We start from the raw sequence: 13,548 nt of genomic DNA on the forward strand, positions 1-13,548 counted from the left end.
TTAAAATGGCTTTTATTAAAAAGACAAAGAGGCCGGGTGTGGTGGCTGAAGCCTGTAATCCCAGCACGTTGGGAGGCTGAGGTGGGTGGATCACCTAAGGTCAGGAGTTTGAAACCAGCATGGCTAACATGATGAAACCCCGTCTCTACTAAATACACAAAAATTAGCTGGGCATAGTGGTGGGCGTCTGTAATCCCATCTACTCTGGAGGCTGAGGTAGGAGAATCGCTTGAACCTGGGAGGCGGAGGTTGTAGTGAGCCGAGGTCATGCCACTGTACTCCTGGCTGGGTGACAGAGTGAGACTCCATCTCAAAAAAAAAAAAAAAAAAGAAAAGAAAAGAAAAAAAAGACAAAGAATAATGAGTGCTGGCAAGGATGTGGAGAAAGGGGAACCCTCATACACTGTTGGTGGGAATGTAAACTAGTACAGTCACTATGGAGAACAGTTTAGAGGTTCCTCAGAAAACTAAAAATAGAGCTACCATAGAAGACAGCAATCCCACTACTGGGTATATACCAAAAAAACCAAAATATCAAAGAAATATCTGTGCTCACATGTTTATTGTAGCATTATTCACGATAGCCAAAATATGGAATCAACCTAAGTACCTATCAATGCATGAAGAAACTGTGGTATATATACACAATAGAATATTATTCAGCCACAAAAAAGAATGAAATCCTGTCATTTGCAGCAACATGGGCAGAACTGGGGGTCACTATGTTATGTGAAATAAGCCAGGCACAGAAAGACACATATTGCATGTTCTCATTCATATGTGGGAGCTAAAAAAGTGGACCTCATGGAGGTAGAGAGAAGAAGAACGGTTACCAGAGACTGAGAAGGATGGGGGAAGAGGGAATAAAGAGAGGTTGACTAATGGGCACAAAAATATAGTTAGATAGAAGATACAATACATAGTGTTTGGTAAGTCAGTAAGGTTGTTAGGGAAGCAGGAGCCCAGGAGAGCCAGGATGACACCAATTTAAGTTCCACTTTATTTTGAGACTAACCAGGCACATTCCTTGCCAGCCATGACCCATGGTCATAAGATGTTTACAGCTGAGGAAAACCTACAAGGACGCACTCCTACGACAGCAGAAAGTCTAGATGTCCCAATACTCATAACAATATATGGTTTCAAAATAATTATAGTTATGCTTTACTTACACACTAAAATGTCAAGAATCATTTTCCTTAAATCAACAGTATAATAAATTTTGTCATGCTGTCTGCTCACCCACATGTAGGCACAGCTTAGTTTGGCCTTTACATAGACAAGACCCCTACATAAGAAAAACTTAAAGACAGTACATTCCTCTGCTTGCTTTCTGAGGATGCCCTACTCTATAATGAACTAGCTTTCAATAAACTGTATCTTCTCACCGTACAACCTTAGACTGGTGCTACATTTGTTATTGATTTTCGTAGCTAAGGATAATCATTTCAAAACATTTACATAATCCTCCTCATTTTTACTTTAAAAACCTTTATTCTTTCTTTCTCTCCCTGAATACATACAGTTTACTGTGGTATGCAAATTCACGTAGCAATGCTCTATTCCCAAATAAGCATTGTTTTCTTTTAGAGAGCCTAGAAACTTTCTGTTTGTTATTTATGTTAACAACACAAACCAACTTGAAATTAACTGGACTCCCTACAGAATCCTGATATATCTAAGAAAGACGTGGAATCTAGTCAAGGTCAGTACTAACCCTGAATATTGTGAAGAGAGCTGCAACTCATAGTTTCTATTAAAATGCAAACCAGGTGCTAAATGTTTCTTACTAGACAAAAAAGGAGGGATATTCTCTCTCACACTGAAAGAGGCTTGGACTAAAGCCTTCTTAAAAGCAGAAATATCCCTTATTATGTTATGTTATTATGTTATTAGACTCTATTACCTCTAAGAAACATTAAGTCTCACTAGAAAGATGAAAGTAAAATGACTGACTGAGCACATGCTCCTACCATCATAGCACCAAAAACCACAAGCAAGCATGGAACCAAATGACCTCAAAATAATTCATTTGAAACATCTCTTCAATAAGAAGTCATGACTGTAACATACTAGAAAATGCAGGGAATCCACATGTACCAGAGAGGGTTCCATTGCATACAATAGAATCTACGCTAGTTAGTTTAATCTAAAGGGAATTTATTACAGCAGAGGTTCCCCAACTCCAAGGCCATGGACTGGTACCTCCTGTCAGATCAGCGGCGGCATTAGATTCTCATAGAAGCGCAAACCCCATTGTGAACTGCACAGGTGAGGGATCTAGGTTGTGCACTCCTTATGAGAAACTCATGCCTGATGATCTGTCACTCAAATCACTCCCTAATGGGATCCTCTAGTTGCAGGAAAACAAGCTCTGGGCTCCCACTGATTCTACATTATGGTGAGGGTATAATTATTTCATTATATGTTACAATGTAATAAATGAGGTGCACAATGAATGTAATGTGGCTGGGCGCGGTGGCTCACACCTGTAATCCCAGCACTTTGGGAGGCCGAGGCAGGTGGATCACTTGAGGTCAGGAGTTCGAGACCAGCCCGGCCAACGTAGTGAAATCCCACCTCTACTAAAAACACAAAAATTTTCCAGGCATGGTGGTGCGTGCCTGTAGTCTCAGCTACTAGGGAGGCTGAGGCAGGAGAATCGCTTGAACTGGGAGGCAGATGTTGCAGTGAGCTGAGATCACGCCACTGCACTCCAGCCTGGATGACAAAGCGAGACTCCATCTCAAAAATAAATAATAAATAAATAAATAAGTAAAATTAATTAAATAAATGTAATGGGCTTGAATCATCACAAAATCAACCCCCCTCCCCACGGTCTGTGGAAAAACTGTCTTCTACAAACCAGTCCCTGATGCCAAAAAGGTTGGGGGCCGCTATATTACAGCAAAGCCAAAGGGTCTCACAATCACTGAGAGGTCTAAAGAAGACCTACTTTGGGCTATACTTTCAAGAACATCTCCTAAAGCCACGCTGCAGAACTGAGCTTCTGGCCCTGCCACAGTCAGGAAACTGTGGAATCAGGAATCAGCTGCTGCACTACAAGCTCCAGACCAAAGCCACTTACACCACCCGCCATCCACAGCTGCAAAATGAAGGAGCTGCATGCACGGAATTCTCCTAATTGGATCTTGCCTCAGATTTCCTTTTGAATACAAATTTAAATTTCTCATACCAGAAACAGAGCTCGGTCACCCTTGACACAGTTTTCAGTTCTACAACACAGCTGAATGGCTCAGCCAGTGGCCAGTGACAATAACTTAGAGACATCCCTCCCACCTAGCTGACCGGGCCCCTGTTCTCCCATTGTTTCCTTTAAATGGACCGTTCAGACATCAGTTTGTGAACTTAAAGTGGCCCATACCCCATTTCCTTATGTATATGGCTGATAACCACATGCTTCTCTCTTTTGCCTGACTCTTCATTCTGGCCTCGCATGACCCAGGGATGGAAGAACCCTTGTGACTCACTACACCCTCCTTGCCCAGGTTTTCTATGTAAAAATCTTTGAACTTGTTTCTTACTGTGGTGGTGTATTAAACTTGTGCATTCCAGGGCTGGGCATGGCAGCTCACGCCTATAATCCCAGCACTTTGGGAGGTGAGTGGATCACTTCAGGTCAAGAGTTCGAAAGCAGCCTGGCCAACATGGTGAAACCCCATCTCTACCAAAAATGCAAAAATTAGCCGGGCCTGGTGGTGGGTACTAGTTGGGAGACTGAGACATGAGAATCACTTGAACCTGGGAGGTGGAGGTTGCAGTGAGCCGAGATCATGCCACTGCACTCCAGCCTGGGTGACAAAGAGAGGCTCTATCTCAAAAAAAAAAAAAAAAAAAAAGATGAATTTGTGCCTTCCATCTGAAGAAGTAGGAGCTGCCCTGGGCTGGGATATTTCTGGAATGCAGGGGAGAACATAAGGTCAGACTCCCAGTGCCAGAGCCATGGCCAGGCAGGTGTAAACTGGACATGGGTCAGACATGAGCCACCAGGGCATCTGCCAATACAAACAAGCGTCCTCTGTAAGGGATTCCCTGGTCAAGGGTCAGACAGCCAGGCATTAGGCTATTTGCCCGGTAAAGGAATTATCCTGAGAAAGGCACACTGTAAACACCACATCTGGCTCCCTCCATTTCTGGTTAGAGCAGGGTTGCTAGCCACTCTGGTACCAGAACCCCAGTTTAACTGGGAGTTTTCAAAGCAGTATGCCCTGCCTCTCAACACTCATGAAGCCAGAGACCCAGCACTGAGGAGTCTCAACACCACAGCTCTTTCAGAAAAACCAACTCTGTCGGCAGAAATAGTGGAGGCAAAAGAAGTCAGCCTCTGCCCGCAGTGTTCTGCCTCTGCCTTCCAAAACCCATGTGGCTGTAAAGGATAGGTGGGACCCTAAATCCCATCTAAAAGCAGAGCTTCAAGGGCATGTCAAAAATGTAGTTTTCCAGCCTCACTAATTTTGGCAGGCATACGTAGAAGGAGGGTAGAAAAGATACTGAGTGAGGTTACATAGGCTCCCACCCATCCTGAAAAAAGAGCAGAAAGGATATGACTATCAGAGGAAAGCGAGGAGTGATTCCAGGAGAACTCCAAGTGTCAAGGCCTGTGGACACCAGGGTCTCGAGGTAGTCCTGGAGTAACCACCAGGGTGACTGTCTCCATCAACATTACAGCGGTAGGTAGGCTGCCCGAACTCCCCTCTTTGAGTGGAGAACAAAGACAGAATGGAAGAATTGGTTATGAGTATTGGGTCAGAGCCATGCTTAGGAGGAACAGAAACTCTCCTTCTCGAAGAGAAGTTGCTGGTATGTCTTACATGGCAGCACAATGCGCCCTTGTCTGAAATCACTGGAAGCTGACTGTGGTATGCATACCACCTTCATATTCAGGCCAACACAGCCTCAATGACGAAGATGAACATGCAGCCAGGAGTTAAACATCTGAAGTGGACAAACACCATGAAAGAGAGGTATACAACTTAATGAACAAAGGAAATCACTTAACACATTAGAATTTATGCAGCAGACAAATGAAAACTTTGAAAATTTATAAAAACTTAGAGATATGAGAATAGATATTACATCCATGAAACAAGATGATGATGATGATGATTATTATTTTTTGAGACCGAGTCTCGCTCTGTCACCCAGGCTGGAGTGCAGTGGTGCGATCTTGGCTCACTGCAACCTTTGCCTTCTGCGTTCAAGTGATTCTCCTGCCTCAGCCTCCCCAGTCGCTGGGACTACAGGCATGTGCCACCACGCCCGGCTAATTTTTTGTAGTTTTAGCAGAGATGGGGTTTCATCGTGTTAGCCAGGTTGGTCTCAATCTCCTGAACTCATGATCTGCCCACCTCGGCCTCCCAAAGTGCTGGGATTACAGGTGTGGGCCACCGTGCCTAGCCTATTTTTTTTTAAATATTAGGAAAAAAATGTACTTACCAAATAAAAATCCCAATAAATAACCCACAAAGTAGAGTATACTCAGTTGATGAGATGACATGCTAGCTAGAAGCCTGAATTTCCCTCAAAATGAAAGAGAGGGTAGTGGGTGCAGTGGTGTGCTACCCAGATCCCCCTGTAGGGACCAAGGCACTCACTCTACCATATATTGGCTGTTGACAGGTCACAGCTAACTCCCTCTCTAGGTATTCTCCTCAGGAAAGAAAGCTTCTTTGCCCAGGTAATATCCCCTCCCAAAAGTACACAAGACACTTCACTTGGATTTAGGACAATCTGAAGTGTCAGCCCAAGCCCAAAGCTCCCAGCAGGGTCAGGCGAGGTCGTTGTTGCAATTACATCTCAGCTCAACTTCTCCCTCTACCCTGCCCCACTTCTCTCTCCACTGGCTGCATGCGAATCTCTACCTGAGAGTCTGTTTCTGGGTAGCCCATCCATCTAAGATAGACAGAAAGAACGAAAACAGAAGACATCTAGGTATTTGTCCTTCTGTCTAATCGGATTTCTAAGAGACAAGAACAGAGAATGGAGGGAAGGGAAAATCAAATAAAAGTATCAAAGTAAGCCGGGCGCGGTGGCTCAAGCCTGTAATCCCAGCACTTTGGGAGGCTGAGACGGGCGGATCACAAGGTCAGGAGATCGAGACCATCCTGGCTAACACGGTGAAACCCCGTCTCTACTAAAAAATACAAAAAGCTAGCCGGGCGAGGTGGCGGGCGCCTGTAGTCCCAGCTACTCGGGAGGCTGAGGCAGAAGAATGGCGTGAACCCGGGAGGCGGAGCTTGCAGTGAGCTGAGATCCAGCCACTGCACTCCAGCCCGGGTGACAGAGCGAGACTCCGTCTCAAAAAAAAAAAAAAAAAAAAAAGTATCAAAGTAGATTTTCCATCAATAAAAGAGAGTGATCAGATGAAACAGGCCCACCAACTGTTGGATAAGATGAAAAGAAAAAATACATGTATGCATATATGTGTTATATTAGCGTTCTCCAGAAAAACAGAACCAACAGGATGTGTGTATACACAGAAAGAGATTTATTTTAAGGAACTGGCTAAGGTGATTACGGAGGCTGACAGGTCTCAAGATCTTCAGGGTGGGCCTGCAGGATGGGGGCCCAGGAAAAGCCAATGTTGCAGTTCAAACCCAAAGGCCATCTGCTGCAGAATTCCCGAGGTCAGGAGATCAAGGTCATTCTTTTGTTCTTCCTAGGCCTCAAAGTGATTGGATGAGGCCCTCTCACATTATAGAGTGCTTTAAAGCTCACGAATGTAAATGTTAATCTCATGTAAAAACACCCTCACTAAAATATCCAGAGTGTCTGACCACATGTCTAAGTGATGTGGCCCAATCAAGGTGACACATAAAATTAAGCATCACACATATACATATACATCTACTATGAGACTTTCAGAAGACCAAAAATAAACACTTCCAGGGTAAAAAAAAAAAAAAAGATAAAGTATCTACAAAGGAATAAGACTGAATTGGCATGATATCTCATTGATACGGAAGGGCTGGGCTCCTGGCTAAACCTCGCCCTTAAGCCTGGAACATGGCCCTAAGTGAAAGCAGCTGACCTCGTTTTCAAATGCCCAAGTGTTGCCTTTTTGGCCTGCCACACCCCTATCTTGTGCCCATAAAAGCCTTTAGTTGGCAGAGCAACACAGGCAGCTGAGTAGCAGGGATACAAGTGGCTGAGTGGCGAACAGAGAAGCAACTGAGTGTCGGAGACTACAGATAGATGTGGCTAACTGCAGACAGTGTGGCTTCAGGGAAAGATCTACAGGTAGATGCCGCAAACTTCAGACAGTGCAGCTTCAGGGAAAGATCACCTTCTTCCCAGTCATTCTCTTTCCAATTTCCCATCCCGCCCCCCATCCGAGAGCCATTTCCATCATCCAATAAAATCCTCCACATACACTACCCTTCAATCTGTTCATGTGACCTGATTCTTAGACAAGAACCCGGGTGCCAAAAAGGCAGGGGCTTGGATGCTGCTGCAGGGCCTGCACAGAGCCTACTCTTGCCACAGAGGAGTCACCGGCCAGTTCCAGTGTTCACTCCCTCTGGTTCCCACACCCGCTTGCTTGCATGCTCCCTCTTGCAAGGAGTGGCCAGCAGCATGCTGAATGAAACAAGCCATTCCAGTTCCTGCCCACAAAGGGGGTCAAGGGAACTATCTTGTCTTCTCATCAATAGCAACACTGAATGTTAGGAAGACGCTGGAGAATTACCTTCAAAGTTCTGAGGGAATATTATTTTCAACCTAGAATCCTTAATACACAAAAACTGTTTTTTAGGTTGAGGACTTAAATAAAGACATTTGGGATATTACTCTCAGAAACAATTAGCAGAGTATGTATTCCAAACCAATATAAGTCATAAGAAAAATTATGGCATACTATAAAACTGTGGATCAGAGAACTATTAAAATATGTATATATTTTAAAAAAGCCAGGTGCATTGGCTCATGCCCATAATTCAGGAGACTTGGGAGGCTGAGAGGGGAGAATCAGTTGAGGCAAAGACTTCGAGACCAGCCTAGGCAACATAGCAAGACCCCATCTCTAAAAAAATAAAAAAATAAAATAACATACGTAGTTAAATTAAATTAGTTGTTTTCAAAAATTAATAAGCATCTCCAAAATTTTCAGATGAACTCAACCTGGAAGGGGGGGTTAGGGGACATTGGAAAAAAAAGAGAAATAAAAACATGCCAGAATTTTTATCTTTATTAGGAGAAGATGTGATGCTGACCAATGGCAACACTAAGAAAAATGTGTGTGTGTTTCAAAGTTTAAGTGTGACTGACAGTGAAAAAAAGACAAAGGCAGATTAGGAAAATGGAAACAAAAAGAAGGCAAGATTGTATCCTTAATTTCAAGCAAATTAATTTCAGGCAAAATGAATACACAATACAAACACAAAGGCAGATACTTCATAGTAGGCATAATCTTCAGTCAACATGTATCAATCACTCCAACTGGCATAGCATTGAAATTAAAAAAACCAAAATCTATCAAGAAATATAAGTAGACAAACTCCCTAGTATGAAAAGACTTTTATTATAATTATTATAAAAAGTTAATTCACCTTATTCAGGCCATAAAGATCAAATAGATACAAAAATAAACAGGATTCTAGAAGACCTAAAAACCTAAGTAATAAGGTAAACCCAATTACTAAAGTCTATACTTTGAAACCAGAAACCAGAAAATAAACTTTCTTTTCAATGGCAGAGAGTAGGAAAGATATTTCTAAGAACAATACAAGAATGAGAAACAAACAAAATAAAGTAGATTGAATAAATATTTCCACCAAAAAAGGTTAATATCTGAAAAACTGTTAATATCTGAAAAACTGTTAATATCTGGTGGAAAATACTGTAAATATAACCAAAAGATAATAACACACTGGAGGAAAATAATTACCAATACTTACATGAGAAATTTCCAGGTAGCAGAAATTGTGTGTTTATTGCCTGGTATTGACACCAGCAACACAGTTTTGCTTGGAAACACCATTCTGGCGATGCAGCTAAAGTGAGACCTTAGTCTCAGTCCTGAGTGGGGCAGATCATTTCATCTCCTTAGCCACAGGATTGATCCACACATGAGCACATGACTCATTTGGGGCCAGTAAGAAAGAGTAAATGGCAGGACTTGTTGCAAGCAATGGTAAGACTCTTCCATTGAATTCGGTAGTGTGAGGATATGAAGATGCAGCCATCTTGCTACCACAAGGAGAGCCAGCCTGAAGGTAAAACAGCAAAGAATAAGTAAATCCAAGAAATAAACACCAGAGACATGTTTCGGTGCCTAAGTAAATTGGATAGAAATAATCAGAACGCTCAATATCTTTAAATGTATTGGTGGAGAGGGGGTGGTAACAATTGGAAGAGACTTTGAGGCTGATTTGCGATATATTAGAAAACTAAGCAAATGAAAAAGTAGTTATTACTAGATTATTGTGGGTTGAGTTGTATTTCCTGAAGAGACATTTTGAAGTCCTGACCACCTTCTCTACCACCACTACCACCACCACCCCCCTCAAAACTGTGAATGTGATCTTAAATATAGTAGGGTCTTTGCAGATGTAATCAAGTTGAGATGCTGCTGGATTAGGGTGCCTCCTAACTGCACCCTAATGCTTGTAAGGATACCAAGGAGAGAGAGATCCTTACAAGGAGAGAGAGTCTTGGAGACACAAAGACACAGGGGAGAAGGCCAAAGAAAGATAAAGGCAGAGATGGGAGCTCCGCTGCCACAAGCCAAAGGCGGCCAGGATTGTTGGCAACCACCAGAAGCTGGAAGACGAAAGGAAGGATTCTTCTCTTCATCAAGGGGCACGGTCAGGCCAACACCTTGATTTCAGATTTCTAATCTACAGGACCAAGAATAAATGTCTTTATTTGTTTACCCAGTTTGTGGTAATTTGTTATGGCATCCCAAGAAACTAATTAATTATTAACTTCAAGGAAAAGCAAAAAGTTGTGCAAGAAAGCAAACGTAACTGGTGTAACATTTGGGGGTCAGATTTCAGTAGCATTTATATAGGCAAAATAATGTTTTAAAAATAATACAATTATTTTTTTTTTTTCTCACTCTGTCATCCAGGCTGGAGTGCAGTGGTGTGAACTTGGCTCACTGCAACCTCCACCTCCTGGGTTCAAGCAATTATCATGCCTCAGCCTCCTGAGTAGCTGGGATTACAGGTACCCACCACCACACCAGACTAATTTTTGTATTTTTAGTGAGACGGGGTTTCACCATGTTGGCCAGACAGGTCTTGAATTTCTGACCTTAAGTGATCCACCCTCCTTGGACTCCAAATGTGCTGGGATTACAGGTGTGAGCCACCATGCCCGGCTGAGAAATTTTTTTTTTCTTTTTTTTTTTGAGACAGTCTCACTCTGCAGCCCAGGCTGGAGTGCAGTGGCGCGATCTCGACTCACTGCAAGCTCCACCTCCCAGGTTCCCGCCATTCTCCTGCCTCAGCCTCCTGAGTAGCTGGGACTACAGGCACCGACCACCACGCCAGGATATTTTTTTTGTATTTTTAGTAAAGACGCAGTTTCACCGTGTTAGCCAGGATGGTCTCGATCTCCCGACCTTGTGATCCGCCTGCCTTTGCCTCCCAAAGTGCTGGGATTACAGGTGTGAGCCACCGCGCCCAGCTGAGAAATTTTTTTGGAAACCATGGTATCACATTGTAAAGAAAGGGAGAGGAGACTGGCAACATATTGGTCTACTGGATACAAGAGAATTATTCTTACTTCCAGTCATAGAAATTCTATAGATAATGCTTAACGTTTGAAAATGAAGTATTATTATAAGCTTAGTATACAGAGATATGGAAATGAATGGCAAAAGACACAGCTAAAAGTTGAAGGTGGTCCCCTCTGAAGAATGAGACATGAGAAATTGGATGTTGAGTGCTAGAAAATACTGCTTTTTCATAATAAATTTTGTAGAACTGTTTGCCCTATTAAACTATGTATGTATCAACTTTGACAAAAAATAAAGGCAAAACTTAAGGTAAAATAAGCAAAAATGAATAATTTACAAAGGAAGAAACAAAGGAACACATGCCCAACATCAGTTAGCTATGAGATCAATTTAAAATAAACAAGAATAAGTTTTATAATATTAAATATCAAATATGCAATCAAGAGGTAGGAGTATAAATAAGTAAAATGAGTTTGTAGAAATACTGAAAATCTGCATACACTAAAACCCAGCTCATCCACTTCTAGGTTGACACTCAGGAAACTTTTGTACAACATCAGGAGAAACTATATATAAGAAAGTTAATCATGGCTCAGCGCAGTGGCTCATGCCTGTAATCCCAGCACTTTGGGAGGACGAGGCTGTCAGATCACCTGAGGTCAGGAGTTCGAGACCAGCCTGACCAACATGGTGAAACCCCATTTCTACTAAAAATACAAAAATTAGCAGGGCATGGTAGTGCGTGCCTGTAATCCCAGTTACTCGGGAGGCTAAGGTAGGAGAATCGCTTGAATCTGGAAGGTGGAGGTTGCAGTGAGTTGAGATCATGCCACTGTACTCCAGCCTGGGCAACAGAGCGAGACTCCATCTCAAAAAAAAAAAAAAAAAAAAAGGCCGGGCGTGGTGGCTCAAGCCTGTAATCCCAGCACTTAGGGAGGCCAAGGCAGGCGGATCACGAGGTCAGGAGATCGAGACCATCCTGGCTAACATGGTGAAACCCCGTCTCTACTAAAAATACAAGAAAATTAGCCGGGTGTGGTGGCGGGCGCCTGTAGTCCCAGCTACTCAGGAGGCTGAGGCAGGAGAATGGCGTGAACCCGGGAGGCGGAGCTTGCAGTGAGCCGAGATCGCCACTGCACTCCAGCTTAGGGCACAGAGCGAGACCCCGTCTCAAAAAAAAAAAAAAAGAAAAGAAAAAGAAAGTTAATCACCACGTTGTTCATAATAGTGAAAACTTGAAAAGAAGAAAATCTTTACCAGTAGACATTTATCCAACCCAGAAAAAAGATACTTTAGGCACAGTGGCTCATGTCTGTAATCCTAGCATTTTGGGAGGCTTAGGCTGGAGGACTGCTTGAGCTCAGGAGTTTGAGAACAGCTTAGGAAACGCGGTGAGACCCCCATCTCTAAAAAAAAAAAAAAAAAAAATTAAACATTAGCTGGGAGTTACTAGGGAGGCTGAGGTACGAGATTAGCTTGAATCCGGAGGCAGAGGTTGCAGTGAGCCAAGATCACGCCAATGCACTCCAGCCTCGGTGACAGAGCGAGACTCCATCTCAAAAAATAAATAAAATAAAATAAGCTGGGAGTGGTGGCATGCGCCTATGGTTCCAGCTACTCAGGAGGCTGAGGCAGGAGGATCGTTTGAACCCAGGAGATCAAGTACAACTCTATCTCTCTCTCTTTCTCGCTCTCTTTCTTTCTATATATATATATTTCATATTTTTATATAATAAAATTCTATATGGCAGTTAAGAGGAGTAACCTAACTTTATATATCAAAACATAAATCTCATATGTTGACTGAAAAAGAAATTTGAAAAACATGTCCAACCTAGTACCAGTTATGTAAATTTTAAAACACACCACATGTTGCTTATAAAGATATGAATGTTTATAAACGTATAAATGCAAGACCCGTGTTTTTACGTGGGTTAGATGGACATACACTAAATCCATAAGAGCCTTGGAAAGAAGGTTACACAATTAAACTGAAGGTAAGTAGAGAAAGAACATCCATCTCATTTGTAATATTTTAGTTCTTGTATGTAAAAAATATTTTAAGGAAACATGAGAAAATACTGTCATTTCTGGGTTTAAAACTTGGGGTTTTTAAATTTGTAACCCAGCCACGTGTGTTACGGGCTCACACCTGTAATCCCAGCACTTTGGGAGCCTGAAGCGGGTGGATCACCTGAGGTCAGCAGTTTGAGACCAGCCTGGCCAACATGGTGAAAATCCGTCTCTACTGAAAATACAGATTAGGCGGCCGTGGCGGCAGGAGCCTGTAATCCCATCTATTCCGGAGGCTGAGGCAGGAGAATCACTTGAACCTGGGAGGCAGAGGTTGCACTTAGCCTAGATAGCGCCACTGCCCTCCAGCCTGGGGGATACAGTGAGACTCTGTCTCCAAACAAACAAACAAACAAACAAAAAGAAATAAAATCTGTAAGTCAAATACTTTTCTGTATTTTTATTTTTCAAATTTAAAAAAAGAGCTGTAAAAATGTTTCGTTGGGAAACAAATTTCAGAAATCGACTCAAAAAGAATGCAAGTACTTGAACAGTCTAACAACTTATAAATGTTCCAAAACATCAAAGATCCATCTACTCAAAAAGGCACCAAGCCCAGCCAGTTTTAAGGTTTTCTACCTAATGTTCCAGAAACAGTGTCCTAACTCATACAATGAGGGTAGCGTAATCTTGGTAAAAAACAGAGCCAGATTATTAGCCCCTCAAATTCAGCAGTGTATTAAACCGCATCATCTTGCTTAAGGTTTATAAAAAGAGTGCATTCATGATTCATCAGGAAAGCAATTTATAAAGTACAGTAAAAAAAATCAAAC

At 42.4% G+C, this 13,548-nt stretch overlaps 1 long non-coding RNA gene across 1 annotated transcript in view; it reads right to left on the reverse strand.

Annotated features, from left to right (window-relative positions):
- Window positions 1-13,548, reverse strand: part of LOC114676828 (uncharacterized) — a 30,328-nt gene that overhangs the window by 16,383 nt on the left and 397 nt on the right. The window contains exon 2 of the long non-coding RNA XR_013414945.1: window positions 8,916-9,227. This is a non-coding gene — a long non-coding RNA (uncharacterized LOC114676828). The remainder of the gene's footprint in view (window positions 1-8,915; window positions 9,228-13,548) is intronic.

Source organism: Macaca mulatta, chromosome 3 (assembly GCF_049350105.2).
Source record: "Macaca mulatta isolate MMU2019108-1 chromosome 3, T2T-MMU8v2.0, whole genome shotgun sequence".
NCBI lineage: Eukaryota > Metazoa > Chordata > Mammalia > Primates > Cercopithecidae > Macaca > Macaca mulatta.